Below are 7,036 nucleotides of genomic sequence, written 5' to 3'. Positions count from 1 at the left end.
TGGAGCCGGGCGGCGCGACGGCGAGCCCAGGTGAGCTTGCGCCCGGCGCATTTCAAATGGGCCAATCAGCGCCGCCCACTGAGAAGGGGCGGGGCTTCCGAGGACGCGCCTGCCCTGCCGGAAGTGGCGCTGGTCTCCTGGGAGACTGACGCGGAAAGGGTGCGGGGAGTCTGGGTGTCTACGCGGCAGCGCGGGAGCCGGGACTTTACAGGTGAAATACAACTCCCTCCATGTCCGATGAGGAAACTGAGGGTCTGTTTTCCTGCAGCACGAGACGTCCAAAGGCGGAGCACATCCAGGTTTGATTCAGAAGTCTGCACTGTCGCTCCGGCCCAGGAGGGTTCTATTCTGCCCAGCGCAGTCTCCGACTCCCTCTCTGGTTTTCGTATCACCACACCATTTCGGCTTCCTTTCTCTCTTTTCTTCATCTTTCCTGGGCTCTCCAGCTCTTTCATTTATATACCAATGTTTGATCCTGGGCATACAGAAATGAATAAATTTTGGCCCTCAAAGAACGTCCAGACCACTCTTTTCTATGATGAACTGATCCTATCCCTGGCATACAGAAATGAATAAATTTTGGCCCTCAAAGAACTTTTCTATGATGAACTGATCCTATCCCATTCCGATCTCTGCCCCTAAACGGATGACTATCAAAGATACATTTATATCTGTGCTCTCTTGGAACTCTAGTCCCATTTCCTCAACTTCTTACAGGATCAGACACCGGTAAGGATAGACATAATGTAATATCCTTACCCCATGTTTTTCTATACAAAAATGGTTCTAATCTTTGCCATTACATAGTTACAGTGAATTCATCATTTTACACAATGCAAGTAAATCTGGAGGGTAAATTTCTAGAAGCATAATTGCTGTGTCAGAGTATATGCATGGGTAATGTTGGGCAGTATTGCCAAATTGTCCTCCATAAAGGTTGTCCAAATGTACAATCCCATCAGGCGTGTATGACAGTGCCTGTTTCTCACAATTATCAGACAACAAAGTTGATCTAATAGGTGAAAAAAAATCACGATGTGGTTTAAATTTAACCCCCTTATGTTGAATGTGGTTGGGTGTCTGTTTTTATGTTCAAGAGCCATTTGTGTTTTCTTCTCTATGAACAGTATTCCTCTCCTTTGCCTCCTTGTTCTACTGAGTTGTTCATTTTTCTTACTGAATTGTAAATATATTAAAGAAATTGGTCCTCATCCAAAATATGAGTTCAAAAAGTTTAATAGTTTATAATTTGGTTTTTATTTCATTTATGTTGTTTTGTGACAGCTTAGAAAAATATTTAAGATAGTCAAATTTATCAGACTTTTCTTTACTGTCTTGTGTTTTGTGTCATACTAGGAAGTCTTCTCCAACTAAGATAATTTTTTTAAATATCATATTTTCTAGTGTTTTTTAAAAATATATTTTTATTGATTTCAGAGAGGAAGGGATAGAAATATCAATGATGAGAGAGAATCATTGATCAGCTGCCTTCTGCACGCCCCCCACTGGGAATCAAGCCTACAACCTGGGCATATACCCTGAACAGGAATCGAACCATGATCTCCTGGTTCATAGGTTGACACTCAACCACTGAGCCATACCTGCTGGGCTCTAGTGCTTTTATTACTTTGTTTTTTATGTTTAAGTCTTTGGACCATTAGAATTTTTTTTATTTTTTGTAATCAAATGAGAGGTTGAAATCTGTATTATTTAGGAATTGGGCTGGACTGTTGGCTTACCTCTTAGTTACTCTGCAGTCTGGTTTTGGCTTCAATTTCTCCATTGGAACTCTTCTCACCAAGATTACCACCTCCCTGATGCTAAATCTAATTGACCCTTCCCCACCCTTATCTTACTTGACCTTTTAATAGCACTAAAAAATATTTCTCATTCATTTCTTCCTATGCCTTTGTTTTTTTTCCTAGCTCTCTAGCCCATTTTTCTTAGCCTCATTTGTGAGTTATTTTTTTCTCCCTTAAATGTTGTGACTTAGGGTTTTTTACCTGGTTTACTAGCTGGTCCCTCTCCCCAGGTACTCCCAACCATGCCCATGGCTTCACCTTCCATTCACATTTGCTCTTCTGAGCTCCAAACTCATGTATCCAACTGCCTGATGAATTCTCCACTTGTGTGTCCCACAGGCACCTCACACCTAACACATCCTAATCTCTTCCCCTGAATCTGCTCCCCCTCAGTGGATGACATCACCATCTACCCACCCACCCAAACCAGAGTCCAAGGTACCATCTTTGACTTTTGCTTTCCTGCTCTATTCCAATATTCAATTACCGAATCTTGACAGTTCTACCTATAGCCTTCAAACCTCTCCACTTCTCTTCCTTCCCTTGGCCACTACCATCGGTCATCTGGATGATCTCACCATTACCCTAATAGGCCTCCTGGCTACTACCTTCCCATCCAGGATCCATTTTGCAGCCAGCTCCCCTATAAATCACAGATCTGGTCATGCCACTCCTGTGCTTGTAAAACTGTAGTAGCTCCCCATGGCTGCAGACCCTCAATGGAGCCCCAAGGCTCTCCCTCTTCAAGCTCATCACCTATCATTAACCCCTGCACCACTACCTCCAGCCATGCTGACCTTTGCTGTCAAGCTCTCCTTCCCTTCCTCTGACAATGTCTCCTTATCCGAAGTTCTCAGCAGGTCTCTTGCCATCTACCTTGCTCTGGATGCTGGTCCCCTGCACTTCCCAGTCACTGAACCTGCTGATTTGCTTTGGCACTCACTTCCCAATTTACAATCATTATTTATTACTGTCTCTTCTCCATCTTATCCCTACATCTTATCACTAGATGGCACTGTTGCACCCCGGTGCCCAACAATTGAGCTACTCCATAAATGTTGAGAGGGAATGAATGAATCCACCCTTTTAAATAAAACCCCAGTCAAGGACCTAGTTAAATTGCACCACCCCCAGCTTTTTTTCTGGCCAGTTTTTTCTTCCTCCCTCACTTCTCTCCATATTAAGCTCTCTGGCTTATTAGTTTTCTTTAAAATGCCAATTCATTATATCATTTCTCAGGGTGTCCCACAGGTACCTCACACCTAACACATCCTAATCTCTTCCCCTGAATCTGCTCCCCCTCAGTGGATGACATCACCATCTACCCACCCACCCAAACCAGAGTCCAAGGTACCATCTTTGACTTTTGCTTTCCTGCTCTATTCCAATATTCAATTACCGAATCTTGACAGTTCTACCTATAGCCTTCAAACCTCTCCACTTCTCTTCCTTCCCTTGGCCACTACCATCGGTCATCTGGATGATCTCACCATTACCCTAATAGGCCTCCTGGCTACTACCTTCCCATCCAGGATCCATTTTGCAGCCAGCTCCCCTATAAATCACAGATCTGGTCATGCCACTCCTGTGCTTGTAAAACTGTAGTAGCTCCCCATAACTGCAGACCCTCAATGGAGCCCCAAGGCTCTTCCTCTTCACGCTCATCACCTATCATTAACCCCTGCACAACTACTTCCAGCCATGCTGACCTTTGCTGTCAAGCTCTCCTTCTTCCCTTCCTCTGACAATGTCTCCTTATCCGCAGTTCTCAGCAGGTCTCTTGCCATCTACGCTGCTCTGGATGCTGGTCCCCTGCACTTCCCAGTCACTGCACCTGCTGATTTGCTTTGGCACTCACTTCCCAATTTACAATCATTATTTATTACTGTCTCTTCTCCATCTTATCCCTACATCTTATCACTAGATGGCACTGTTGCACCCCGGTGCCCAACAATTGAGCTACTCCATAAATGTTGAGAGGGAATGAATGAATCCACCCTTTTAAATAAAACCCCAGTCAAGGACCTAGTTAAATTGCACCACCCCCAGCTTTTTTTCTGGCCAGTTTTTTCTTCCTCCCTCACTTCTATCCATATTAAGCTCTCTGGCTTATTAGTTTTCTTTAAAATGCCAATTCATTATATCATTTCTCAGGGTGTCCCACAGGTACCTCACACCTAACACATCCTAATCTTTTCCCCCAGAGGGCTCCCATAACCAGTAAAAGAGCTGCATTTCCCCCTAGAATTAGAGATCCAGACCAGAGGTGAGGGTAAGAGAGAGTAGAATTGGTATGCTAAGTGTTTGTTTTTTTAAGTCAGATTTATTAAAGTATAATTTACACACAATAAAATTCAAACTTCTTAGTTGAACTGTCTACATATTTGTCAAACATATACCATCCTGTAACCACTGCCACAATTAAATATATAAAACTAGAGGCCTGATGCACGAAATTCGTGGCAGGGGCTCTGCCCCTGCCTGGCTTTGTCAGGAAGGATGTCCAGAAGGACGTCTGGTCTAATTAGCATATTGTGCTTTTATTATTATGGATTCCCATCACACAAAATTTCCCTTGTAGTCAATCACTGTTCCCTACCCTCAAGCCCTTGGCAATCACTTTCCTAACTTCTTGAGTTTTGTCTTTTCCAGAACATTTCTTCTTTAACTCAGCATAATGCTTTAGAGGTTTTTCCATGTGTTGCATGTACTGGGAGTGTGTTCCCTTTTATTTTAGTAGTATTCTATTGTATGAATGCATGACAATTCATTCATTCATTCATTTGTTTAATGGACATTTAGGTTGTTTCCCCTTTTTGGTGATCAGGAATGAAACTAGTATAATTATTTGCGTAAAGGTCTTTATGTAGACATGTGCTTTCATTTCTCTTGGATAGGATGACTGGTTTTGTAAGTAACTTTGTAAGAAACTGCCAAACTGGACTGGGAGGGTCTTATGTAAATCACTGAAGAGGAGCTGACACTACACAAATTTGAAACCATAATGAATCCAACCACCCACCTAAGTAAGTCCAGCTACAGGACCCTAATGAACACCCATGACCAGACCTGCAGAAGCCCAGAGGTTTGAGGGAAAGTGGTAAAATGGAGACAGGACCACTGTGGGAGCTGGTACACCCAACACCCAAGGGAGAGAGTCCTCTCCCCCACCCTGCTGTTCACTCAGTGGCCTTGGAACCATCATCTCACATTCCCAGGCCATTTATAAAATGAATGATTGGAAGTCAGTGTTTTATATTCTCAGAAAATAAATTAATAAAATCAAGCTTGGGGGGAAGCTGTAAAATTAATAACAAAAAGAAACAAATGATCTGAAGCACATTTCAAATGAATAACACACACAGAAAGGGGCTATAACTAGCCCAAGTAATGAAGACTATTTACTATATGCCCTCAGGCTGAAGACAAAAAGATCTTGAAACTTATACTGAATTCTAATCAGTAGGCTTTTTTTTCAGACATAGGTCAGTAATTTTGAAACGGCATTGTGTACATTCTAGGACTGAGCGAAGAAGTACATGTATTGTGGACAACAGGAGCAGTTTTCTCTGTTAGAGCTGCATACATATCAAAAGGGGAAGGCTAAAACGTACCTGGGGATTCTTTGTCCTATTTGGCAACATTTTTCTAAGGAAGAAATTATGTTAAAAAATAATGGACTCTGTCACTGCTTCTTTGTGGGGACGCACGGGACTTGGTTGGAAAGTCTGTGAGGAGGATTCTCTGAAAGGTCGGGGGCCTTTGGGGGGATATTGCCGAAGGCGGGACCCACCTTGACTTTTCCAAACAAGTCCGATCCCCCAGGATGTTTTGCTAGAATCTCTATGTTTAGTCTTTAAAGACCCGACCTTGTAGAAGCATATACTGTCCTTTCTCAAGGATACTTACCCTGCTGATTGTATCTAGAGATTTACTTGAGTTCAAGCTGTTGTTTGAATAAAAGCCAAAGGAGGCAGGTGAACAGGGCTACTTGGGGGCGACAGCCAAGTAGTGCCTTAGGCCTCTCTTTCACAGAAACGTGTGTCAGAGCAACCTGTTCATCCATCGCTCAGGGTCTGCCGGTCAGCCCCGGCACTTCTTTTAAAAAGAAATTTTTTTAAAAATTGATTTCAGAGAGGAAGGGAGAGGGAGAGAGAGATAGAAACATCAATGATGAGGATCACTGAATGGCGGCCTCCTGCATGCCCCGCACTGAGGATTGAGCCTGCAACCCGGGCATGTCCCCTGACTGGAAATCGAACCGTGACCTCCTGGTTCATAGGTTGATGCTCAACCACTGAGCCTTGGAGGATGCAAAATATAAGCCAGCTTTAGAAATCTGTTGCTGAGATGAAGAGAATATGTGTGACAACTCTCTTTGTCTGAAGTACATTTATTACAGACTTGAAGCATTCATACAAGTACCCATGGGGCATAAGAAAGCCCCATTCGCAACCTCCCAGGAAGACAGGAGAAATTTGCAGAGTTCTTCAAAAAATCAAGTCATTCAGACATCTTCTGGATATTATACATATCAGGCATCAGTGGCCAGATTTCCATCCATCCAATAGGACAAGTGCCTACTGGCCTTTGCAATTCCTGCTACCTTGGCCAGAAACACCTCCCCCCACGCTGGCACAGCTGGCACCTTTCTGCCCATCAATCAAGTCTCTTCTCAAATATAAGCTTACCAGAGTGGTCATCCACTCTCACCTATTCCTTCACTAGGCTTCTTTTCTTTCTTTTTTTAAAATTCATTTTTATTGATTTCAGAGCGGAAGGGAGAGAGAGATAGAAACATCAATGATGAGAATCATTAATCGGTTGCCTACTGCACACCCCCTACTGGGGATTGAGCCCACAACCTGGGCATGTGCCCTTGACCAGAATCAAACCTGGGACCCTTCAGTCCGCAGGCTGATGCTCTATCCACTGAGCCAGACCAGCTAGGACTAGGCTTATTTTCTTTATTGCACTTACCATTACCGGAATTTATCTTGTCTGACTGACTGATCAGAACATCAGATCCATGAAGGAGGGACAGTGTGGGTTTTGTTCACTTCTGTGTCCCCAGTTCCTAGGTCAATGTTTGTTCTATATATACCAGGCACTAAAATATTCATCAAATGATTTAGCAATGCACTCATGTACAGGAATCTATTTCTCATGAAAAATGAACATGTTTGTAGAGTGGTGGGTGAAATATAACCGAAACAAGTGGGAAACAGGACAAC

This window comes from Myotis brandtii, unplaced genomic scaffold, assembly GCF_000412655.1.
Source record: "Myotis brandtii unplaced genomic scaffold, ASM41265v1 scaffold160, whole genome shotgun sequence".
NCBI classification, from domain to species: Eukaryota; Metazoa; Chordata; class Mammalia; order Chiroptera; family Vespertilionidae; genus Myotis; species Myotis brandtii.
Note: the sequence above shows the minus strand (reverse complement) of the source record.